At 43.9% G+C, this 26,617-nt stretch overlaps 1 protein-coding gene across 1 annotated transcript in view; it reads right to left on the reverse strand.

Moving 5' to 3' along the window:
- The window catches only part of PCID2 (PCI domain containing 2), a 593,048-nt gene that overhangs the window by 347,399 nt on the left and 219,032 nt on the right, over positions 1 to 26,617 (reverse strand). The gene's annotated exons all lie outside the window — the stretch shown is intronic.

The following is a 26,617-nucleotide window of genomic DNA, read 5'->3' on the forward strand; positions in this document are numbered from 1 at the left end:
TGTATTACCAGTGGGAAAGTGCAGTTGTGTACACTTACCATAAATATAGATGTTCGAGTGTATTCACTGTTGCAGTCATTACATTTGGGTTATCTCTTGCAGTAGCCCTCAGTCGGCCTGATTAACAAAGTCTTGGGTCCTGCATCGGTTGCTGTCCCTTCTTCCATGACGTCAGGTCATCAGGGGTATAAAACATGCAGCCGACACCATTATATCAGTTTTTCTTGCCCCAGATGTCAGGTGCCCCCCTAATGGGAAGCAATAAAATCTATAATACAAGGAAATACCTCCAACCAAAAAAGCAAATACACCAAAAAGCTTTTTTAGCATAGTAAGTGAGAGTAGACGTATAGCCAAAAGAAGAAAGGGGGCTGGAGGGATGGTAACCAGGACTGCAACAATGAATACACTCGAACATCTACATTTATGGTAAGTGTACACAACTGTACTATGTCCTTCGTGTTTCACTGTTGTAGTCATTACATTTGGGTAGATTCCCAAAGCAAACGTTGGGAGGAGGAATTTAAAAAGAATTAGAACCAGCTATAAGGCCCTGCAAGACTGCAGTGGCAAAACCAGCTCTGGATTTAGAGAAAATTGGCAAATGATAATGCTTGGTGAAAGTATGTACAGAACTCCAGGTAGCAGCTTCTAGGATGCCCTGTGTAGGGACACCCCTGAGAAAGGCTGTAGAGGTAGATGCAGCCCTGGTTGAATGGGGTCTGATGCCCTGTGGGATAGGTTTTCCATGGTGCTTATAGCAGAAGTGAATGCAGTAGCCTATCCATTTTGAAATGGTTTGCTTTGAAATAGCTATCCCCTCTGTTCCTGCAGCAAATGCCACCAGCAGTTGATCAAATTTCCTTTGAGGTTTAGTTCTGTCCAAGTAGAATCTAAGTTGTCTGTGCACATCTAAGGAGTGCAGTATCAGTTCCCCTTTGTTCTGTGGGTTAGGAAAGAAGGTAGGCAAACAAATGGACTGATTAAGAGCCACACTGGATACCACCTTGGGCAAGGAGGAGGGATTGGTTCTGAGGGACACCCTGTCCGCATGAAAGATGATGAAAAGTTCCATTGCCATAAGGACCTGTAACTCGGACACCCTTCTTACGCAGAAGTGACTGCTAAAAGGAAAGCTGTTTTCCAGGAAAGGAAAGGAACTTTAAATCTATAGTAGCAGCTGGCTCGAAAGGAGGAAGAGTGAGTTTCTCCAATACAAAATTAAGGTCCCAGGCTGGAGTTGGAGCTCTCCTCGATGGCCTTAAATTTTTGGCCCCTCTGAGGAACTGCTTGAGCAGTCGGTGAGAGAAGAGGAGAGGCTCTGTGCTATAATGAGCTGAAATGGCTGAGGAATTAATTTTGATGGAGGAAAAGGGCAAGCCCTTATTAAGCATCTCAGTCAAATGTTGTAGAATCTGAGGTAAATTGGGCACTGCTGCGCTCATCCCTTGAGATTGGTTCCAGGTACAAAATCTTTTCCATTTTGCAGCATAAGATTTTCTAGTACTAGCCTCCTAACCTCTAAAATGATATCCATCATTGATTTACTGAGGGGTGGTAAAGGAGAGATTAGGTGATTAGCCAGGCTGCTAGGTTCAGGGTTTGCAGCTGAGGGTACATAATCTGGTTCTCCTGCTGCGACAACAGGGAAGAAGTCTGAGGCAGGTGCCATGGGGCCAAGCGTGACGCACTGTGCAGGAGGGGGTACCAATGTTGGCGTGGCCAGTCTGCTGCAATTAAAATCGTCCTTGGCATGTCCTGTTTGATCTTTAGTAGTGCCTTGGAAAGCAGAGGCAGAGGAGGAAAGGCATAAACTGATAGGTTTTTCTAGCTGAAGGATAGAGCATCCATTTTCCAAGCTAGTTTGTGGGGAATCCTTGTGCAAAATCTGTCCAATTTATAGTTCTGGGGGGGAGGCAAACAGGTCTATATCTGGGCTCCCCCATTTGCTTGATAACATGCTGAAAATCCTTGGTTCCAGTTTCCACTCGTGTGGGTCCATGAGGTTTCTGCTTAGTCCATCTGCAAGTGTATTTAGTTTTCCTGGCAGGAATTGAGCTTGTAGATTCACTTGGTAGATCAAGGCTGTGCTCCACAATGCCATGGCTAGTCTGCAGAGGGGGTAAGAATGTGTTTATGTACCACATGACCGTGGTGTTGTCCGTCTTTACCATTAGTTGTCCTGGAAGAATGTGGTCCTTGAAGGCTGTCAGAGCATTCTGTACAGCTAACATTTCCTTTTGATTTATGTGTAGGTGCATTTGACTTTGGTTCTATTTGCCCTGAATGCACTTCCCTGCCAGGTGAGCCCCCCCATGCATAGTCTGATGCATCTGTTGTTAAGGTTTGGGCGACAGGGGGTAGTGTGAATGGTAGTCCCTTGTTTTGGTGGCAGGCCTCTGCCCACCAAAGGAACTCTAGGCGTAGACAAGGTATGATACGAATCATAGCGTCTAGATCTTGTGAATGTTGACACCATAGGCTTTTGAGATACCATTGCAGTTTCCTCACATGCAGCCTTGCATATGAAATTAGAAGAATGCAAGAGGCCATGAACCCCAATGCCTGCAGTATTTGCCTTGCAGATAACTGGGTTTTTGTGGCCACTTGTTTGAAGTAGGTTGTCAAATGAGTCAGTTTCTCTGGCATGAGGAAAGCCATCTGGGAAGTTGTATTCAAGCTTGCTCCCAGGAATATAATTTGTTGACAGGGTACCAGGTGTGATTACTTTTCGTTCATGGTGTACCCCAGACAAGTCAGTACCCTTTGAACAAAGGCCAGATGATTCAAAAGTATGTTCTGGCTTTCTGCCTGAATTAGACAATTGTCCAGGTATGGATATATTTGGATATTTCTTTGCCTGCAGAATGCAATGACTGGAGCTAGGCACTTTGTGAATACCCTGGGCACAGTAGATAAGCCAAAGGGCAGTGCAGAGAAAGTACAGTTTTGTACCTACCATAAATGTAGATGTCCGAATTGGATAGCATCTGCAGTCATAACAACTGGGTTGTCCTGTCGTCAGGCAGCCCTTCAGTCGGCCGGATTCCAAAGTCGGGTCCGCCGCTGATGTCGCACTTCACCCGACGTCATCTCTGTTGGCCTTCGGGTATATAAGCATCAGCCGACGCCATTTTCTTCAGTGTTTCTTGCCCCAGATGCCAGAAGCCCTCTAGAAGGCTAAAAATTTTGGATAGATGCCAATGTTTCCAAAAGATAGAGGTAAACACAAAAATAAGCATGTATGTACATAAATACAAACAAATACACCATGAAAGAAGTCCCCCCACTAGCTAGCTATTAGAAGGGTAAACACCCTAGGAGTACCACAGACGGGAAGGAGGGAGGGTAATCCTGACTGCAGATGCTATCCAATTCGGACATCTACATTTATGGTAGGTACAAAACTGTACTATGTCCTTCATGGATGCATCTGCAGTCATAACAACTGGGTAGAATACCATAGCCAACTAGGGAGGAGGATAAAGGTAGATTATGGTGTGTTTAGGATCCCTTGCAGTACAGCAGTGGCAAACCCTGCTCGGGATCTGGAATATAGAGGTAAATTATAATGCTTGGCAAATGTATGCACAGAGGTCCAAGTAGCCGCCTCAATAATGTCTTTGGTAGCCACTCCTCGTAAGAAGGCTGTGGTAGTGGCTGTTGCCCTTGTAGAATGAGGTCTTATGTTCTGTGGAATTTGCTTTCCATGGAAGGAGTAACAGAATCGTATGCAATTTCCTATCCATTTGGAGATTGTCTGTTTGGAAATAGCTTTTCCTTCCCTTCCTGTTGCATAGGCTACTGAAAAGTTGGTCAGTCTTTCTGCTATTTTTGTTCTGTCCAAGTAGTAGCGTAGCTGTCTATGTACATCCAAGGTATGCAGTATTCTTTCCCTCTGTTTTGTGGGTTGGGAAAGAAGGTAGGTAGGTGGATTGCCTGGTTTAAGGACACTCTGGATACCACCTTAGGCATAAATGTAGGATTAGTCCTCATGGACACTCTATCTTGGTGGAAGATTAGAAAGGGTTGCACTGCCATTAAGGCCTGTAGTTCTGAAACCCTCCTTGCTGAAGTAATTGCCAGTAGGAAAGCAGTTTTCCATGACAGGTGTTGCAGGTCTGCTGTTGCTGCTGGTTCAAAAGGTGATACAGTCAATTTTTCTAGCACAAAGTTCAAGTCCCAGGCTGGTAATGGTGGTTTCCTTGGAGGTTTTACATTCTTGATTCCTCTGGGGAACTGCCTGAGCAAAGGGTGTGAAAAAACAGGTGGATCAAAGCTGTATTCTGCTGAAATAGCTGATGCATGAATCTTGATGGAGGAATAGGACAGGCCTGAATGAAGTAGTTCGCCAGATACTCCAGAATGTTGGGCATATCTATGTTTGATACATCTTTACCTCTTTCTGAGCTCCAAATGACAAACCTTTTCCATTTCCCAGCATAGTTTCTTCTTGTTGAAGGTCTGCGTGCTTCAAGAATAATGTCTTTAACTCTTTGTGAAAGCTGTGGATTAGCAGCTGCTATGTGATGTTCCATGCAGTCAGTTGCAATGTTTTTAGGTTTGGATGCATGGTGCTGTAGTTGTTCTGAGTTAGCATCAAAGGCATCAGGGGTATTGGCCACATATTGTTCGAGACATGCTCCTCAGCAGTGGGTACCAATGTTGTCTTGGCCAGTTTGGAGCTATCAGGATTATCCTTGGACGTTCCTCCTTGATTTTTAGTAATACTTTGTGTATCAAGGGAAGAGGTGGGAATGCATATGCTGTTAGTCCTTTCCAGCTGAAGGAGAGCGAGTCCACTTTCCATGCTAGTGGGTGGAATGTCCTTGTGCAGAATTTTTGAGCTGGTGATTGAGAGGTGATGCGAATAGATCTATCTGAGGCATTCCTCATTTCTTGAGATGGTCTTGAAGATGTCCGGTGCAGCTGCCATTCGTGGACATCCGATGTAGTCCTGCTTAACATATCTGCTAGAGAGTTTTCTTTTCCTGGTACAAATATTGCCTGTAACTGGATGTTGTAGCTGAGTGCCAGGGTCCACAGCTCCAAAGTCATTCTGCATAGGGGTAGGAATGAGTGCCTCCTTGTTTGTTGATGTACCACATGACTGTGGTGTTGTCTGTCCTTATCATCAACTGGCCTTCCTTGAGAAATGGTCTGAACTTTTGGATTGCCAGTTTTACTGCCAGCATTTCTTTTAGGTTGATGTGCAGGTGAAGTTGGTCCTGTGTCCACAATCCTTGCACGCATTTGTCCAGCATATGTGCCCCCATCCCAGGTCTGAAGCATCTGTTGTGATGGTCTGGCTTGCTTGACCTTTGAAAGGGCAGGCCTGGGTTTGACTGGCATGCGTGAGCCCACCATAGGAACTCCTGTTTTAAGCATGGTATTAGTGGAATTTCCGTTTCTAGGCTGTGTCTGTGTTGGGACCATAAATTCTTTAGGTACCACTGAAGCTTTCTCATATGTAGTCTGGCAAATGGAACCAAGATTATGCATGATGCCATGAAACCCAAGGCCTGCAGTACCTTTCTTGCTGTTAACTTGTTCAGATTTGTTAGTGTCAAGAAGTAAAGAGGGAGTTCTTTTTGTTTTTCTCTAGTTAGGAATGCCATTTGCCTTACTGTGTCCAATTCCTCCCAGGAAAGTCCTTGTCTGGGATGGTATCAGCCTTGACTTTTGTAAATTGACTGTGTATCCCAGTGCTTGAAGCAAGTAAATGACCCTTTGTAAATCTGTTGTCAGCTTGCTTTTGTTGTCCCCTTGTATCAGACAGTCGTCCAGGTATGGATAAATTTGAATTCCTGTAGTCTGCAATGGGCGATTACTGATGCCAGGCATTTTGTGAATACTCTGGGCGCAGTAGATAAGCCAAAGGGCAATGCTGAGAATTGATAGTGCTCTGATCCTGCAAGAAATCTGAGGTATCTTCTGCAGATAGGTCGAATGGGGACGTGCAGGTATGCCTCCTTGAGATCTAGAGTTACCAGCCAACACTCCTTGCCCAGCATGGGAAGAAGTTGCTGTAGGGTCAGCATCTTGAATTTTGGGACAATGATGTAAGTATTTAGGGCAGACAGGTCTAGAATTGGTCTCCAACTTTTTCCTTTCTTGGAACTAGGAATAGTCTGGAGTAGAACCCCTTTCCTTGCTCTGCTGTTGGCACTTTTTCCACAGCTCTCATGTTTGCTAATTCCATTATCTGTTGTAGAGCCTCTGTTTTTGATTTGGAGGTAGGTTTGGCATTCCTCTTTTGACTGGTAAAGTGTGGAAGTGGAACCGGTAACCTTGATCTATGGTTCGTAAAATCCACTTGTCCTTTGTTATGTGGTGCCAGTTTTTGAAAATAAGGTTAGCTTTCCGCCTAGAGGAGCTGCTATTTGTTCCCTGGTTGGCGGGTTTAGGTTTAAGTCACTGTGGCTGTGTTGATGTAGAGGCAGGTGTTGATTCTGTGCCTCTGTTGTTACCTTGCCACTGTCGCCTCTGTAGGCACCTCCTCTGGATTGGTTTCTGCCTCTGGAACGTCTATTCCTGCCCCTTTGAGGTCTTGTGGAGTCAGGAAAGGACCAATTTTGGCAGGCCAGTTCCTGCTAAACCTTGGGGTTGAACCTGCAAGAATTCTTTAACTGTCTGGACTGATTTTGCCTTTTCTTCCATTTTCTTCATAACCTGCTGGGCAGGTGTACCAAACAAACTTGATTTATCCATAGGAGCATCAAGCAATTTAGATTTAACATGATCCGGTAAAGCTTGCTCCTTTAGCCATGCATGCCTTCTAATTACTGTGCCAGTCATGGCTGATCTAAATGAAGCCTCCAGTGCATCATAGCCACATTTTAAAGAATGGTTACTAACCTGCTGTATGTTATTTACCATTTCTAATACATAATTCTTATCAAGAGATTCATCAGTGGTTAGCTTTTTAGTTAACTGGTCAAGCATAAACTCTTGGTATTGTATCATGTGAAACTGACAATTTAAAGCTCTAGCTGAAAGAGTGGCTGAAGTGTAAACTTTTTTACCCCATCTGTCTAATGACCTTGCTTCCCTTTCAGAAGGAACAGGGTTTTAGCTATAGTCGCGGCTACTGCCTTGGGACCCTGGGATACAGTTTCGGGGTCGGCAAGAGGGGCCTTGTAGAGGTGGTGATGAGTATCTGGCACCCTGTAAAATCTGTCTGGTTTGGCAGGGCTGGGGTAAAGAATCTGGAGCTGAGCAGGCATCATTGAAAGCATCATCCACCACAGAGAGAACAGGAGGGATAGCTAAGGGCCTGTGCTGTGGTAGGTGCAAAAAGGTCCTAAGTCTTTTCCTGGAGTCTGAAAAATCCTGTTGCTGCCATTGGAACTGTTCTCGCATGGCATGCAAGGTTTCCCCAAAGGAGAATTCTTCTGGAGGGAAGCAGCTGGAATGGATTCTTCAGCATCAGAATCTTCAAAATTGGAGAAAGGAGCCTCTGGCTGGTCAGTTATGTCTGATTCATCAGCAGAATCATCAGAGGACACTGGCTCAGGGGGCTCTGCCCTAGGTCTCTTTTCTGGGGGCTGAGAGGCCCTGTCTGGGTGAGATTGAGATCCTCTAATTAATGAAATTAAATCTTCTGCCAAGGTAAGCATTTGAGAACTGGCAGAGGGCCTGGTGGAAGGGGTTTAACAGGCACTGTTTTAGTAGTCTTGGCTGCTTTAGCCCTGGCGAAGGCCTTAATGGACATGGCTGCTGGAGGCCTAGCAGCACCACGTGCTGGGGTAGAGACATCCAAGGGAATGGTGTCTGATAAGTCAGTGGTAAGCACCGTAGTGGGTAAAATTTCTGAGGCCGATTCAAGAGTGTTAGCAGGGACCTCAGTTGTAGTGATAGTTTCAGGTGTAGTTTGCTCAGTTTTCTCGGTTTCGCCGAAACCGAGACACTCGCGTTTGCTTAACCATGGTTTCGCCGAAACCGGACCGCGAGTGTCGGTCTTTTCTTTGCGTTTTGGCAGAATGCGAAGTCGGAGGGTCCGACGGCATAATGTACGCAAAGTCAGAACCGAAAAACTGTTCTGCAAACTCTGACCGACGTCTAAGCGTCGGTTGAAAGAAGCACAGGACGAACAAGCTGCTACGTCGTGGGCTGGGCCTAAACAGGGCAGGCAGTAAGAGTGGAAATCTTTATGAGGTATTTGTTTCCCACAGGTTAAACAATTATTAACTTTTTCTGACATCGGCTGAGGCAAGAAAGAGTCCCCAACGGGGTACTTAGCTTTAGAAGTCTTCGTAGTAGTATTCGGTAGAAGTAATCTCTGGATCCGACCGACCGGCACTTGCGAACAGCTTCTGCTTCGGGCGCCACACGGCAAGAAAGACTGGGGAAAATGGCGTCGGCTGATGCTTATATACCCGAAGGCCAACAGAGATGACGTCGGGTGAAGTGCGACATCAGCCGAAGCCGGACCCGGACTTTGGAATCCGGCCGACTGAAGGGCTGCCTGACGACAGGACAACCCAGTTGTTATGACTGCAGATGCATCCATGAAGGACATCTGATGGTGCATGTCGCCTGCTTTGAAGTGTAGGTATCTTCTGCAAGACTCCCTGATAAGGATGTGCAGGTATGCTTCTTTTAAGTCTAGTGATGCCAACCATGCATCTTTGCCTAGCATAGGAAGCAGCTGGTGAAGAGTCAGCATCTTGAATTTTGGAATCACCAGAAAGGTATTTAGAGTAGAAAGGTCCAAGATAGGACGCCATGTACTACCTTTTCTGGGTACCAGAAAAAGTCGAATAGAAACCTTGTCCCTTTTCCTCTTCTGGTACCAACTGAATAGCCTCCATGCTTAAGAGAGAGAGTACTTGATTTTGGGCCTCTGCCCACTCATTTGGGGGTAGATCTGGCCACACGCCTGGTGTTGGTAAGGTGTGGAAGTGAAATCTGTATCCTTGGGACACTATTTAAAACCCATTTGTCCTGGGTAATGAGTTCCCAGTTTTTGGCCTGCAGACCAATTAAAGGAGTATTCAGTTGGGAAGTGCTTAGAAGTTTTAAAAGCAAATCATTGAGACAGTTTTCCATGGAGGGGGGGGGGTCTTACTACTCCCTGATTTGGGTGCGGAACCCCCCCCCCCCACTGCTTAGTCTTGTGTGTCCCCTGGGACTGAAGCCTGGGGTTTTTGCTGTACCTGGGTTTGACTTGAGAAGACCTGGAAGGGTCTGGAAAGGACCAGTTCTTAGAGGGCCAATGCCTACTAAATCTAGGAGGCTGAACTTGTAAGAAATCTTTAACAGTTTGCATAGATTTAGCTTTATCTTCCATCTTTTTAAGAGATTCCTCAGCCTTGTTGCCAAACAGGTGGTACTGATTTAAGGGAGCATCCAACAATTTAGCTTTAACATGATCAGGCAAAGATTGCTCCTTAAGCCAAGCATGCCTTCTGAGCACAGACCCAGTAACAGCAGCCCTGCAAGAGGCTTATAATGAATCAAATCCACATTGCAAAGCATGTTTTCCAACCTGTTCAGCAGAATGCATTAAATCTGTAATTCTTTATTTTCCACACAGTCAGGAATCAACATCATTTTCTGTTTAAGCAATCCAATGACATGTTGCTGATACTTTAACATATGAAACTGGCAGTTTAAAGCCCTAACAGCCAAGGTTGCAGAAGTGTAAACCTTCTTACCCCATCTATCCAGCGCCCTGGAGTCTCTATCAGAAGGGGTAGGATTTTTAGCAGTAGAAACCTTAATGCCCTTGGGTCCCTGTGAAATAGTCTCTGGATCCACAATAGGATTTTTAAAAAGGAACTTGTGTGAATCAGGAACCCTGTAATATCTGTCAGGTTTTCTGGGAGCAGGAGGCAAAAAATCAGGTGCCAAACTAGATTCTGAAAAAGCATCATCAACAATATCTAGTACAGATGGAATAGCTAAAGGCCTATGCTGAGGCAGGAGTAAGAAATCCCTAAGCCTCTTTTTTGAATCAGAAAAATCCTGGCTTTTCCAGTGGAAATGCTCCCTTAGAGTATGTAAGGTTTCACCAAAAGAAAAATCCTCTGGAGGGGAAGCAGAGGGAATAGAATCCTTATAAGTAGATAAAGGCAAATCCAGATCATCAGAAGAATCAGAAAAATCGGAATCCTGATAAGAAGATTCATAAACAACTTCAGTCCTAGGTCTCTTAGAAGGGGGGGGTTGGCTTCCCCTGATTAGAGTTATAAGATCTTCAGCCATTCTTATCATTTGTTTTTTAGGCATAGAGGCCTGAGCATGCGGCCTGGGCATCGTTTTTTTAGGCATGGTTCGAGATTTAGGGCTAAATGAAGAAGGAGGCATTGTTTCAATATGCAAGTCCATAGGCCTGAATACACCCTCAGAAGCCGATGCCTGCACAGCGGCTCCAGACCCATCCAAGGTAGAGACATCTACGGGTTCCATAGTTGAAGCATCTCGTGGCATACCGGACTCCAAATGGGTCTTAGTAAAGGCCTGCGAATCAGAAGTAGCGGGTATCAGGAGCTGCGAAAGCACCTCACTGAGTACCGGCGAACTGGTGACTGGCTTAGGAGAAGCGCCGTCGGCAGTTTTGGACCTCGGCGGCCTGTCTGTCTTTATCTTTGCATTTTTTCGAAATCCTGGTAGCCGGATGGCTAACTGACGACATTTCTGGATAATTAAACCGGGAACCAAAATATTTAGAAGCAAAAATATACCAACGACGGATAGTGCGCTGATTAAATAAAGCACAAAACCAACAGCAAGGTATGTTGTGGTCAGGGACTAGGCAAGGAATACAGTACGAATGAAAATCTTTATGAGGTATTTGCTTTCCACAAGTAATGCAATTATTAACTTTTACTGACATCGGTAAGGAGCAAGAAAAAGTTTCCCCAATGGGGTTACTTTGCTTTAGTTGAAGACTTCGGTTCTGAAACTCGAAAATGAAAATTTCAGGAGTCGGCCGACCAGCACTTGCAAACTGCTTCGGGCACCGCACGGCAAAAACGACTAGGGTAATGGCGTTGGCTGCATGTTTTACACCCCTGATGACCTGACCTTTCAGAAAGGAAGTTGTGAGGATTAACTTTGCTTGTTACAATAGAATGAGACAAAGGCATAAAAAAGCCCCTGCCCTCCAAACTAATGGAGAAAGTACTGATCATCTAAGTCTGCCTGCAGGAAAATCTTGATCTGAACCTCCTGATTTGACTGTTCTTGGTGTAAGAAAAAAGGTCAATGACAGACTCACCAGTGCTGTGTAAGGGTCTTGAACATACATGGATATATTCCCTGGTGCTCCTAGACCCAGTCGGCTGCCTTTTTGTGATGTGGTACTGTCCTACTCCTGCTCTCCTTCGGTAAGGCTCCCTACGCTAGAAGGATTCACCCTGCTGCAACCTAAAACGGAAAGCTAAACTGTCCTGCCCACTATTTTAAAGACAGCTAAGGTTAATATCTTAAACCTACTTTATGTGTGCTCTTTGTAAATTAATTAAACTGGGTCCATAACACTCCTAGCTAGTCCCTTGAGTCCCATAAAAACTAAGACACTCTACTACAAATTGGCAAACTAACAGTCACTAGAGGAAAATTATTTCTAGTGGCTAAACACAAGTAATTTCTACCCTCAACTTGTACTCTATCCCAGCAGTTTAATGCTAAAGAAACACGTCATTTTTATACATTAAAGTACTTACATTGCATGTACAGCCTTCAGGTAACTCGTGGTTTGGTTAAGCCCCATGAGAGCCTATCAGCTGCTCGATTCCCTCCCCCTTTCTTGCTACAGGACCAAGGTTATTAATTTTTCCTCTCTCTAACTGCCATTTTCAAATTCCCCGGTGCTCCTGGACCCAGTCGGCTGCCTTTTCATGATGTGGTATGTAACTGAATCTGTTAACAGCTTTTATCCTACTTTCTAATGCATTCAATTGCTCAATCTAAGAATATTTTTTGTTAGTAGTGATAGCAGTACACCATTACAGACATTTTTGCTAAATTGGTCAGAGAACTTTTGCAAAACGCGTGTAACTGCTCCTATCAGAAAACTCTGGGTTAAGAAAATATCTGCATACTGAATGTAGTGTATGTTTATATATCTGTATGCCAACATAAGGTCTAATTAATGTGCCTTCTTTAACTTAGTATGTTAAAAAAGAAAAGTTTCAAGACTGGCTATCCATTAATGATTATTAACTAATTACTTGTGCAAATCCCACTAGTGACAGATGCGTTACTACTGTTGCATGGTGGAGTGCTGAACTACTGGGATATATTTTAATATGTTTCCTTGAGAGTTTAAATCTTGTGCTAATAGTATATACTGCAAAGGGACTGTGTAGTCTTTTTTGCTTCTAATGTACCTGGATGTATGTATAGATAAAGTATTATGTGATTCTAGGGCTACGAATTGCACTAACTATTGTATCCTTTACTAGGTATTGTCCCACTACTGCTCTCCATCGGTAAGGCTCCCTACGCTAGACAGATTCGTCCTGCTGTAACCTAAAAGGGAAAGCTAAACTATTCTGCCCACTATTTTAAAGATTGCTAAGGTTTATATCTTATACCTACTTTATGTGTGCTCTTTGCAAATTAACTAAACTGGGTCCATAGCACTCCTAGCTAGCCCCTTGAGTCCCATAAAAGCTAAGAAACTCTGCTACAAATTGGCAAACTAACAGTCACTAGAGGAAAAATATTTCTAGTGGCTAAGCACAAGTAAATTCTACCCTCAACTTGTACTCTATCTCAGCAGTTTAATGCTAAAGAAACAGGTCATTTTTATACATTAAAGTACTTACACTGCATGTACAGCCTTCAGGTAACTAGTGGTTTGATTAAGCCCCACTGCGTTCGGACTCGCTCCACACCCCACCCTGCCCCCAAATTCCACCTGCCCCCAGTAGTACTAAATTTATAGTTATATAACCACTCCCCTCTTTTACAACCAAACTACAACCACCCAATTGATAGCACTCCCCTACCTGCCGCAAACTTCCTAATCTTCTTAATACATTCCTGCTTAAATACTATACCACCAAAATGTCTCAGCTATTTGCAATGTTATCACCAAAACCAAAGCTATTACTCTCTCTCCTACCTTTACTGCTCATTTCACATCTCCTCACCATCTATGAAACTCAACATTACCTAGGATTCTACTATCCAAAGACCCAAACTACCACCCCAATAATATCAAACACAGAAAACTTCACAATTCCCCTCACAACTAAATCCTTAACCACTAAAAACTACCAACCTAATAGATACAGATATATCAGCCCCCAAACCAAACACTATCAAAAGCTGATAATCAAAATCCTAAAAGTCATAGTTAACTTGCAACATAACCTCACAATGGATGGAGACATCCACCCTAACACTGGCCCATCCTCAGCTGCTGACTTTAGCTCCCAAACTACTAAATTCCCCTAATATAATACTGTCAAATAGCTCCCCTAATTATTTCCTGGCCTGCCACTTAAATATTAGAAGCATAAACACTAAGGTCCATAACCTGCATGCCCTCTTGGCAGTTCACTCCCCTGATATATTATGTCTAAAAGAAACTTGGATAAAACCGGCAACTACAGACAAGGAGGTACCTCCAGGGTACAACATACTCAGGTTAGACTGTCCTACTAGGAGAGGTGGCAGGGTAGCTATACTTTATAAAACTAAACTGAATGTTACTAAGAAAGTACAGTTTTGTACCTACCATAAATGTAGATGTTAGAGTGCTCATACAGCTGCAGTAATTACAGATGGGTTATCCTGCCGTCAGGCGGGTCCTCGGTCGGCCAAATTCCAAAGTCTAGGTCTGGCGTCGGTTGCCGTCGCTTCTTCCCTGACGTCAGTGCGGCAGGGGTATAAAAGAGGCAGCAGACGCCATTTTCTTCAGTTTTTCTTGCCCCAGATGTCAGGTGCCCCCAGAAGGAGGGCAAAACATAAATTTATGCAAACATGCAATGTAGAATAATCAAAAAACAGTAGTTGCAAGCAAATACACCATAAGAGAATACCCCAAATAGGTTGTATGAGAAGGTGTTTGTCATAAGGCCTGTCCTAAGAGGGGACGGAGGGGGGGTAACCTGGACTGCAGCTGTATGAGCACTCGAACATCTACATTTATGATAGGTACAAAACTGTACTATGTTCATCGTGCATACAGCTGCAGTCATTACACATGGGAAGAATCCCAAAGCTAAGTAAGGGTGGTAGGCACTAAGTGGAACTAGGAGGAGCGAGGATGCCCTGCAAGACTGCTGTGGCAAAGCCCGCTCTAGATTTAGAGTATAGTGGAAGGTGATAGTGCTTGGAGAAAGTGTGCACTGAACTCCAAGTGGCTGCTTCCAAAATGTCCTTGGGTAGGGACCCCCCCTGAGGAAAGCTGCAGAGGTAGCTGTGGCCCTGGTGGAGTGGGATCTGATGCATGCAGGCACAGTTTTTCCATGAAAGGAGTAACAAAAGCATATGCAGTGGGCTATCCATTTTGAAATTGTCTGTTTGGAAATAGCCTTTCCTTGAGCACCTGTAGCATAGGACACACAGAGTTGCTCAGATTTCCTGAATGGCTTTTTCCTGTCCAAATAATGAAGTTGTCTGTGAATGTCCAAGGAATGTAGTAGTTTTTCCCCTTTGTTTTGTGGATTAGGATAAAAGGTAGGTAAGTGGATAGTCTGATTCAAAGCTACACTGGATACTACCTTTGGCATAAAGGTAGGGTTGGTTCGTAAGGAAACTCTGTCCTGATGGAAAATGATGAATGGTTGCACAGCCATGAGGGCCTGTAGCTCCAAAACCCTGCGTGCTGAGGTGATAGCCAGAAGAAAGGCTGTTTTCCATGACAAGTATTGTAGTTCTGTTGAAGAAGCTGGCTTGAAGGGAGGAAGGGTCAGCTTTTCCAATACGAAGTTGAGGTCCCAAGCAGGGACTGGTGGTTTCCTTGGGGGGTTTATATTCTTTGCCCCTCTGAGGAACTGCCTTAAGAGAGGATGAGAGAATAAAGGAGAATCTGTGTTGTATTGTGCAGAAATGGCTGAAGCGTGGATCTTGATGGAGGAGAAGGAAAGTCTACTGTTTAACATCTCAGCTAAGTACTGTAAAATTTGAGGTAAATTTATTACCCAAGGATTCTGGCCCTTTTCTTGATTCCAGGCACAAAATCGTTTCCATTTGGCGGAGTAGGCTTTTCTAGTAGAAGGTCTTCTGGCCTCCAAGATGACATCCTGCACCTCCTTGGAGAAGAGAGTCGGTTGGGAAATCAAGGAATTCTCCATGCAGCTAGATTTAGGGTTTTGAACTGGCTGTGAAGGGTTTTGTAGTTGTGCTGGGACAACAGAAGAGGGACTAGAGGTAGGATCCATGGTGGGGAATGTGTCAGGCTCTTCAGGAGCGGATACCAGTGTTGTCTTGGCCAGTCTGGAGCAATGAGAATCATTTTCGGCCTCTCTGCTCTGGCTTTTAATAGAACTTTGGGCAGCAGAGGAAGTGGCGGGAAGGCATAGACTGTCAATGTTGTCCAATTGAAAGAAAGTGCGTCCACTTTCCAGGCCTGTGGATGATAGGTCCTTGAACAAAATTTTTTCAACTGGTAATTTCTGTGGGTAGCAAAGAGATCTATGTCTGGCTGTCCCCATGCCTGAGTTATCTTTGTGAAAACTTGAGGATGCAACTTCCATTCGTGTGGATCTGTCATATTTCTGCTTAGGTTGTCTGCCAGTGTGTTTTCCCCCCTCCCCCCCAAAAGGAGAGATATCTATACCAAGCGATTGCAGCCCCCCAAACATCTCCAATGCCCAAGTGAGAACTGCTCTCTCCAAAGCAAAAAACACAGCATCCATGGGACCTGATGGTGTCCCCGGCTGTGTGCTCCACGAACTCAACGAGGAATTAAACCCACAGCTAGGACAGCTGTTTAATCATAGTCTTACCTCTGGATACGCACTCAGGAGTGGCGCACTGCAACTGTGGTCCCACTTCACAAAGGCGGTGCCTCCACCGACCCTGGAAATTACCGCCCATTAGCTTGACAAGCCTTATCTGCAAAGCCATGGAGAGGATCATAATGGACCTCATAAATAAAGACATAGGGAATTTGCAGACTTTGGATCCATCCCAGTTTGGCTTTGTCAAAGGCAGATCATGCCTTCTAAACTTGGTTGACTTTTTGAAACAGTCACCAAAGCCATTGATGAGGGAAAGGCAGTCCATACAGCCTACCTCGATCTGGCGAAGGCCTTGATACAATACCCCACTCGGGTATCATTGAAAAACTCATCAGCTTAAATGTTAACCCATACATCACAAGATGGGTTGCAAACTGGCTGAGTGACAGAACCCACAGGGTCAGAGTTGCTGGCGCCATGTCAGACTCAAAGCCTGTCACAAGTGGTGTACCACAGGGCTCAGTCCTGGGCCCACTCTTGTTTGGCATCTACTTTTCAAGTACAAGCAAACACAGGAGGGTTATGGCTGACAAAGTTTGCAGATGACTGCAAACTGGGCCATAGTAGAAAACACATCTGACACAGATATCCTTCAGAAGGGTCTCACAGAAGCGGATAACTGGTGCCAGAGCCATGGCCTAAAGTTAAATGCCAAAAATGCATAGTCATACCCTTGGGAAAAACAAGGTTACCCCTAGCTACCAAATAGGTGGCAATCCACTGAGCACAGAAGAAGTTATCAGGGACCTGGGGACCCAGGTTGATAGTAGTCTGTCATTCGACACCCATGTAGCTAAAGTAGTTAGGAAGACCTTCTACATTGCCCACCTTATCATGAAGGGATTCTCATCTAGATCAAGGGAGGTCATAGTCTCCCTATACTCATCACTCATCAGACCAATGATTGAGTACAATGCCCCATTCGGAATGTATCTGACCCGACACTTGCAGCAGCTGGAGAGGCCACAAAAGTTCCTCACCAAAAGGATAAAGGGTCTCAAACATCTGTCCTATGCTGCCCGACTGAAAGAATTCCAGCTCTATTCAGTCGCTACCGCTTGCTCAGAGGTGACCTTTGCCTAACATACAAGGCCATGTCAAACCCAGATTTGATGAATATGCTGCACCTCAAAAACTCTAGATCCATCAGAGCCACAAGGGCGGGAGACTTAAACCTCGACACGGCTATTAATAGGACGTGCTGGAGGGATAGATTCATCACCCAAAGACTCCCTATGCTGTGGAATAAAATCCCGGTATATGTGAGGCAGAGCACCTCGCTGGCCTTGTTCAAGAGAAATCTTGACCAATGGATGGGAGATCGCAGATATACCCCAGGGATTACCTCAGTGTCACTGCTCGACAGAGGCACAGCAAAATAATGGGTATAGTTCCCCATACTAAAGGGGTGGCGTAAGCCACAAAACTATGGGCTAGGCTTGTAAATGCCCTCGGGCAGATAGCCTAGTATGAACCTATGAACCTTCCCTGGCAGGAATTGTGCCTGTAAATGAATTTGCAATTCCAGTGCTGTGTTCCATAGGGTCATGGCTTGCCTGCACAGGGGGTATGAATGAGTTCCCCCCTGTTTTTTTATGTACCACATCACTGTGGTGTTGTCTGTCCTTATCAATAGCTGGCCTGGATGCAGTAGGTCTTTGAAGGTCATAATAGCATTTTGCACGGCCAGCATTTCCTTTTGGTTGATGTGTAGGTGCTTCTCTTTTTGGGACCATTTTCCCTGAATGCACTGATCTGTCATGTGTGCTCCCCAGGCGTAGTCTGAGGCATCTGTTGTGATGATTTGAGTTGCTTGAGGTACACAGAAAAGGAGACCTGTGTTTCTTTGGCATGCTTGAGCCCACCACAAAAATTCCTTTTGAAGGCATGGAATGAGTGGTATAATTGTTTCCAAGCTGTGGCTGTGTTGAGACCAAAAGTTTTTAGGTACCATTGAAGTTTCCTCATATGCAGCTTTGCACATGGGATTAGTAGGACGCAAGATGCAATGAATCCCAGGGCCTGCAGGACTTTCCTTGCAGTTAGCCTGGTGAAAGTTGCCATTTTACTGAAGTATTGAGACAGTTGCCCTTGTTTGTCTGGCGTGAGGTAGGCCATCTGGGTGGTTGTATTCGAGCTGGCACCCAGGAAAATTATTTGTTGAGAGGGTATTAGTTTTGATTTCTTTTTGTTGACTGTGTATCCCAGGAAGTTCAACAGTTTTATTACAAACGCCAGGTGCTGCAGTAGTATGTCCTTGCTGTCTGCTTGGATCAGGCAGTCGTCCAGATATGGGTAGATTTTGTATTCCTTGTAGTCTGCAGAAGGCGATTACTGATGCCAGGCATTTCGTAAACACTCTGGGTACAGTAGATAAGCTAAAGGGCAATGCAGAGAATTGGTAATGGGTTGAACCTGCAAGAAATCTAAGGTATCTTTTGCAATCTTGTCTGATAGGGACATGCAGGTATGCCTCCTTGAGGTCCAATGTTACCAGCCAAGACTCCTTGCCCAGCATGGGAAAAAGCTGCTGTAATGTGAGCATCTTGAATTTTGGCACCTGTAGATATGTGTTTGCTTTAGATTTAGTGAAAGCTTTAATAGAGAAGGAGGAAGGCCTGAAGACACCTTGAGAAATAGCAGACCTGTCTAAATTCTGAGTTTCCCCGCCAAGGTCTAAGATAGGTCTCCAATCTTTGTCTTTTCTTGGTACCAGGAATAGTCTGGAATAAAACCCTTGACCTTGTTCTTTTGCAGGTACCTCTTGAATCGCTTTCATGTCCATGAGAGCTGAAATTTGTTTTTGTGCCTCTGCCCTTTGATTTTGTGGCAGGTTTGGCATGCCTCTCATTTTTGGAAGGGTGTGAAAGTGGAATGGGGACCGAGGAGCCTGCGACCTCGGGTACTGAAGACACCGGTAATGTAGTGTCATCGTTACTCAGGGGCTGCGTAGGCGCCTCGCTGAGCACCGGAGAACCGGTAGTCGGCCTTAGCGTGGTCTCAGTAGTCGGTGCAGACCTCGTATGTCGGTCCTTATCTTTGCGTCTTTTGCTCAAAACTGGAGTCTGAGTATCCGACGACATAATATAATTAAATTTTTTGCCAAAATAGTGAAGGGCGAACTCCACCCGGCGCTTAATAGTGCGCTTGTTGAATCTAGCACAAAAACGGCAGGCTGAGACGTCGTGGTCTGGGCCTAAGCAAGGTATACAGAAAGAGTGGAAATCCTTATGCGGTATTTGCTTCCCACATAAAATGCAATTATTAACTTTGTCTGACATCGGTCTGAGGCAAGAAAAGTTTCCCCACCGGGGTACTTAGCTTTCAAGAAGACTTCGGCTGAAATATTTTCGTAAATCTCAGGAGCTGGCCGACCAGCACTTGCGAACTGCTTCAGCTTCGGGCACCACACGGCAAGAAAGACTGAAGAAAATGGCGGCGGCTGCTTCTTTTATACTCCTGCCGCACTGACGTCAGGGAAGAAGCGACGACAACCGACGCCGGACCTAGACTTTGGAATTCGGCCAACCGAGGACCCGCCTGACGGCAGGATAACCCATCGGTAATGACTGCAGCTGTATGCACGATGAACATCTCCTTACAACCACCCCAGGTTAATAATGCAGAAAGTCTTATAACCAAACTGCAAATGAACAAAAACAAATGTATAAACATAATCTGATAACACAAACACACTAGAAGACATCCTCCACTGGTTATCCAGTACCTATCCCCAAGAAACCATTATTCTCGGGGACTACAACGTTGACTGGAATACCTGTTCCTCCTCCGTATCTCCTACAACCCACGTAAACCTACATGGGTTTACACAGATCATATCCTCCCCCCACTAGGATTGGCAAACCCAATAACAAAGAAAGTATCCTAGATGGGATACTTATCAATAACCATCCCCATTTGTACAAATCAGGGACCCTCCCTGAAGACTTAAGTGACCACTTTCTTACCTACTCAACTCCCACCAGCCCATCTACAAAACAATAAGAAATAATAGACATTTTAACACCACCCATTTCCAAAACAAACTCAAATGATGTAATTGGTCAGTCCTAAAACAATTACAATTGGATAAAGCTGTAACATACTTTATTACCAATTTCCTTGTTATCCTGGACTCTCACGCTCCTGCTCGCTCTATTAGAACCAAAGCAAAAATTGCATCGTGGCTTTCAAAAGATACCAAATTAAAAATCATACTTAGAAACAAGGCATGGGCCACTTGACGTGCCGCAAAAACCCCACTAGATCAACTAAGATATCGGCAATTAAGGAATGACACAAAAAAATCTATTACATTAGACAAAAAAAAATGTTACTGCCATCTTCAAAAGAAATGAAACAAACCCCAAAAATTCTGGGCTGGAATAAAACAAACTTCTTCACCCAGGTCAAACCACCACTCCAACCCCTTCATCTTCCAACCATAAAACCCCGAAGGATGTTGCCAACACCTTTAATAGCTTCTTCACAAAGTCTATCCAGTCCCTAGCTAGTCAACTAACTCCCAGTTGCTCTAACTCAACTGTCGCTATACCCAGTACCCAACTCTCCTTTAGCTTTCAACCAGTACCTATATCACTTATTCGTGCTCTAATTAAGAAATTAAAGCCAATCACCCTATCTGCAGTATCTACAAAAAGCTGCAGATGTCACAGCATACCCAATCTCCATATTAATTAATAGAACCATATCTACAGCTACCATCCCCTCCTTATGGAAAATATCCCATGTTATACCACTGCATAAAGGAGGTAGCTCCATTGAACTGTCAAACTTCAGACCCATAGCTATTCTGTCACCACTGGCTAAAGTTATGGAGAAGTACATCCATAAACAACTCCTGCACTATCTTAGGCAGAACAATCCATTGGCTAGCCCTCAGCATGGCTTTAGGCCATTCCATAGTACTACCTCAGCCCTCCTTCTCCTTCTCTAATGTCATAAACCATAACCAAAATAATAATAAACTATCCTCAGCCCTCTTTCTTGTTCTCTCCAAGGCCTTCGATATGGTTAACCACCAAAAACTCATCCATACTTTGAAGGCCTTCCCCTTAGATAACCATGCTCTCCAATGGTTTCAATCCTACCTCAGTGGTAAACAGGCCATCCTATAGCAGGACTAACTATACTCCCTTCTACCATCACCCTAGGAGACCCTCAGGGCTTTATACTAGGACCTCTTCTTTTCTCTACCTTTACTAATGACCTCCACTCTGTCATCCCAGATGCAACCTGCATTCAATTTGCAGATGACTCCACTTTAATCTGCTCAGCCACCTCCCAGAACTAATGACACTGCCCCAGAATATGTTTAACACTGTTGAAAATTGGCTCTCTAATCATCATCTGATCTTAAACTATAACAAAACAAAGCTGCAACTTGTTTCCCCCACTTGTAGGTCCTCAGAACCATTCTTTACCATTAAATCTCGTAATGGCACCATTATCTCCCCAGAAGCCCAAACTAAACTCTTAGTTCTTATAGTAGATAATAACCCTAAATTTGATATGCATGTCAACCAAACTATCAAAACCATTAATAAAAAAACTTGGCTCCCTTTATAAGATTAAACCTTTTCTTATTCCACTTGCTAGAAGTGCTATTGCTCACTACCCTTCTCTATGTCTCCCCTTTATTTAGCAATCTGAACAAATCTGACCTTAGCAAGCTCTCTGTTATAACCACATTGCTAGACTTGCCACAGGCATGGCATTTAGGACATACCACTGTCATAACTTAAATCCTCTAGGGTGGGTTGAATTACCTAGCCTACTTCAATACAACCGGCTTATAGTGGCATATAAAGTACTTTACCAACCTGAAAATATGCCTGCACTTAAAAACATTATTAGCCCCTATAGTAACCTCAGGCCACTTCGCACATCTAACAGTCTGCTGGTTCAAACATTCAAAACCAACAACTCAGTTGGGGACTCCCTGTTTGCCAACTCTGTCGGCAAAACTTGGAACTCCCTTCCAGCCGACCTTACTCCAGTATCCTCACTAACTCAATTCAAAAAAAGTCTCAGACAACATTTTAACACACTGGTTATGTCCTTGTTCTAGTTCTGACTAGCTCCTTTCTATAATTGTGTGCCAAACAGTACCTTAAGCTACATACAAGCTGTGTCATAACTGTCAGTCTAAATACTTATACAAGTTTAATAATGATCATTTGTATAACTTGCTTGACTGAACAGAGCCTGTAAATTGTTTGTAACATGTATTGATATTATGATTCTTCCTGTATTACTTTTTCTGTATGTTGTGTTTGGAGCTTTTCTCTCCAGGCCTCTGCTGAAAATGGACATATATCCAGTCAGACTATCCTGGTCAAGAAATGTAAAATAAATAAATAAATTTATCCTCTACCCACTGGAGATGGCAGAGGATCAGTTCACCTGGTCTGCTAGAGCATTCTACTCTAATAAGATATACACCACTTGAAGGAGCAGGACTGGTTGTGGAGTTGTTTTCCGGATTAACACTGCCTATCTGCAAAAATAGAACAGATACCTCACTTGCTGATACAGCATAAAATCATGGGGGTGTCTGCTACTTCACTGTGCATTTTGCAACCAAGTATTCCTGAAAATTTGAAGGGTATAGACTAATGCCTGTATTTCCCTGACAATGATGTGTTAGTACAAGGCCTCTTGGACCAGCTCCTCGTGAAACCTAAATCCCCAGTGCAGGCACCTCAAGCACAATCTGATAAGTTAGCTTTCAGACTAAGTGCTCTGAATGTATCTGTTTGTGGGTGGGGGTGGAAGGGAACATGGGAATTCTCAAGTTCTTACTTACCTACTGGGTGCACTAAACAAATTATCAGCAGACAAATGGGAGAACAGTTATGATTCTGTGGTGCAGGTGCTGCAGCCACAGCTTTACTGGATACCAATGAAGCCTTCCCATGTGGAACTTTACCAAAGAACCATAAGAACAGAGGCTGCCATGTATCTCGGGGCCATCAGAATCCTCTTTTTAGTCAAGATAAAACTGAGCAATACTGAGGAAAAAAGGTTTTAAAGATAACCTTATCTTGTGGTAAGAACAAAACACAAAAAAAAACATTACTGCTTAGCTAAAATACAGCTGGATTGTTGTGCAAAGCAACTAAATATTGAAAAAATATGCTGACCAGCACTTCCAATGAAGACAAATAATCAAATGCTCCTTAATAAACAAATAAATGTTCCAATCCACACAACTTCATTTACTAGAATATCCTGCTCTTTGAAGTAAACAGCAAAGACCAGACAGTAGCAAGAAACAAGCAAAATTCTACAGGCTGACGGAGATCCCTAGGTTGAAGAGGCAAAAAGATGGCAATTTCCTTACACTTCTTAATGTCCTCTTGAGACTCTGCCTAATTAAGCAGTCATCCACATGTGGGTGAATTTCTTAACCCCCCCCCTCAAAAAAAAAAAGCTTGAGGTGTAAGAGCAGTGGACAGCCACAAGTGGCAAGAAGATGAAAAGAAAGTGGTGGTGCTGTCACCCTAGGAGAATAGCATATGGAGATATGTTTCTTTCATGTCCAGGGTGACCACTAAAATCTGAGGCATCAGCAAGGACAACAGAGCTTATAGGATAAGCATTTTGAAATTATTTACTCTTAAAAAATTACTTAGACCCTTAATAATTTGATTAGAGTGCAAATGTCCAAATAGATCTCCAAGGACTGTCTTTTATTAGCATAAGAAACAATCTGGAGTAAAACAGAGTTCCCTTCTCTCCTTCAGGAATAACCTTTCTGGCTGTGCATCTACCACTGGCTGTCCAACTGCCAGCTGGTCTTTAAAAATTTGTGGTGTGCCCAATAAAGGAAGGGCAATGTCCTGAATTTGATGTTGTATCAGCAAGTTATCAACTCCCTCACCAGACCGTCTAAGGTCAGGATGTACCACTGGCTCCCGATAAAACCTCCACTTTTATCCTATCAGGTTTGGTGGGTGATAGGGGATGTGGGAGGGGGAAGTTCTGAGCTGGCAAAACAATCTAAATTATGGGGTGGGGGTTATCTTGGCAGGAGGTGGCTCCTAGTACCTTTCCCAGCCACAATATCCTCCCCACATCCTCTTCTCAAAAGCTTTTTTGTTTGCAATATTTACCTCTTGTTTGCTTTCAAGAGAACAGCTACTGCTTTACAATGGAAGACACTGGGTGAAACGCTGGCTGCTTGCCTTCACTAGTGTGATTAATTTCTTCAAGCTTTTTGAAGACTTCCCAATATGGAGGACTGAAGAGCAAATATTTATTTAGAGGGGCATTTAGGATCTGGCCAATTTACTTCCTTAGCAGAGGATGAATCCTGAGCAATGGATGTCTTAACACTGTTCCTAAACTGCAGTTCTGGCAGATGCATCAACAGTATCATACCTGCATTTAATGGTATGCTTGTCTACTTTCTTGGAGGTCTGGATAGGACTCACCCTTCACACTGCAATGTAATATACACATTCTGCCATCTCCTCCATCTGTTTTAAAAATATCTTCCTGGTACTGGAGCACATAGGTTTGGCAATTATTTACCTAAATACCAACAGCTGTGTAAGACCTTCGATTCAGCAGCCTGCTGTCTTCACTGTTCAGTCAAGTATTACTAGGAGCCACCAGTCAGGAGACTCTGATCACATAAGGTGAGCTGAACACTAGGTCAGCTATTATAACTTTGTAGAGATTCTTACTTGCCCTTTTCCTCCATTTTGCAAAAGTAATCAGGATTCCTGTGTGCAGGACCACTAGCTCTAGAGATGCATTTCTGAATACATTTTTGAAAACATGAGCGACCTGAGGGACAGTAAAAGTTTTTGGCTCATTAATGCCCAAGAAGACTGACATCTCTTTTGAACTCCACTAAAAATGTGCATGCATCAGGTTCAAAATTACACAAAAGGAGATATCTTCCAGCAGGGACACAGCAAATCATCATCCATGTTATATACTAAGGGAGATGACATCAGAGAGGTATAGACCAAGTCCTGGTCCATCTCCTCACAGATTTACAGCCAGACAATAGTCAGATGCTGAAGCATTTTTCTTTTGCTGGGGCTAATTTATCCAAGGTACTGCCTTCTGCAGTGACACTGCTGGTACACAGCATTTGCCATCTGGCCACAAAGTCCTCAGCAAATCTCCTACAATCAAACAAGGCCTGAACGGTCTTCTGAGCCGCACCTACCTCAGGGCTTGACACCTGATCATAAGATGGCTAAATCTCGATGCCCATGGAAGCAGGCAACTGGCTACATACTGAAATGGTAGCCATTTGTCTGGAAACACTGTTTAATGAGAACTGCGGGGATATCTGAAGGCTTTCCACGCAAGACTGCACCATGTGCTAGTCCATGCTGATGCCTGATACAGATGAAGGAAATGCGAGGCCTGGCAACTGAAAGAACCACCCTTCTCTCTCTCCCCTGAGGGGTATCAGTAAACGGCTGTTCAACTGATGATAGTGTGGGGAGGTTACCAACTGCATCTCCACAAAATCTTGGTCTTTAGGCTTGTGCAGGTCTCATGGGGCCTTTAAAGACTCATGCACCATTTTCCTATCCCTAGCAACAATATTACTAGGCATTTCTGGGATTTTCCATCTTAAAGTGATAATTAATTTTCAACCTGAAGGAATCCATGCAAATGAATATAGGAGGATAGCCTTGAGGTATCTAGCTTTGCTTTTCAAAGAGCATTCTTTAAGGATTCCAAAAGGTGACTCACACTGAGGCAGAAAAGGCACAAAAAATGGAAAGTCTTTAGTGGAATCAGTCTACCACAGACATACCTGTCAGTGGCATTTTTAGGGAAGTCATCAGCTTTGGAAAATATAAAAGATATTCTCTCTAAAATTACTTGTGCAGTAAGAAAAAAATAGCAACAAAAAGCACAATGCTAGAGTTACTTCTCACCAAGTAACAAGCTCAATGCTGCAAACAGAAAGAAGCATTTGTGGTATAAACTACAGAATGTCTTGATGGCAAAAAGCAAGGAAGATGGAAAAGCCTTATTTCTACCCATCATTCTGACAATTCCAATTTAGCGAGAACAGCAGTATCTGCAGGGGGACAGTCACAGTTTTGGAAGTCAGGCTTGATGGTCCAACAACTGCCTGTGGCAAATTTTCAATGATTGCTAATATTACTGCAGCAGCAATCCTAGTGATAATCATCTGAACAGTTATAAAGTTATCTTGCAGAGGATGGGGATTGGGGGGATAAGAGTTTTCTAATTGGCTAGGGGTCCAAACAGAGGCCAATTGTTCTGGTCTAAGCAATTTAAAGGAAGGGAAGGACTATGATAGATGTCTGCAGAGGCAGTACACATGTGGAAGCCTCTGCATGCATACTTTATTCTTTCAATGTACATCAGGTAGAGGAGGGTAAAGGACATATTTGAAAAAACCCTAACCTGCCAAGATGGTGGTTTACCAGGTCACTCTCACCTTCTCTCTGTCCTGCTATACAGTGTGGAGGTGCACAAGGATATGTCTTATGGCCAAGCACTGGGTGGAGTGAGTGTTGGTGGCAAAAAAAAAATGAAAAACATTATTGTGCATTCTATGATAAAAAGAAGTTACGTATGTACCGTAACGTTCCACCTCTGTTGTTGATTTTCATTCCTCTCGACTGATGGGTCGCATGTGGCAATCTGGAACTCTCGAGCTT

This window comes from Protopterus annectens, chromosome 5.part0 (assembly GCF_019279795.1).
Source record: "Protopterus annectens isolate FY-2018-M chromosome 5.part0, PAN1.0, whole genome shotgun sequence".
Taxonomy (NCBI): Eukaryota; Metazoa; Chordata; order Ceratodontiformes; family Protopteridae; genus Protopterus; species Protopterus annectens.